The sequence below is a fragment of the Phaethon lepturus genome, unplaced genomic scaffold (genome assembly GCF_000687285.1).
Source record: "Phaethon lepturus isolate BGI_N335 unplaced genomic scaffold, ASM68728v1 scaffold18803, whole genome shotgun sequence".
Lineage (NCBI taxonomy): Eukaryota > Metazoa > Chordata > Aves > Phaethontiformes > Phaethontidae > Phaethon > Phaethon lepturus.
Window position 1 is genome coordinate 10,992 of NW_010531427.1, and position 226 is coordinate 11,217.

Below are 226 nucleotides of genomic sequence, written 5' to 3' on the forward strand. Positions count from 1 at the left end.
GTGAGCATGAGTACTTCAGTACTTCTTTCAGCCTTATATAAAGTAAAAAAATATTAAATTCACATAAAGAGATGCAGTCCTGAGTGCAACAGAGTGTAGCAGAAAGGACCATCTAGAAACAATGTGCCTTAGTGGTCCAGTACCTGCATAACATGGTGTGATGCAGGGGATAATTCGTACACAACATCTGTTTCTAAACCCACATGAGCTGAGCAGGTATGCTCCA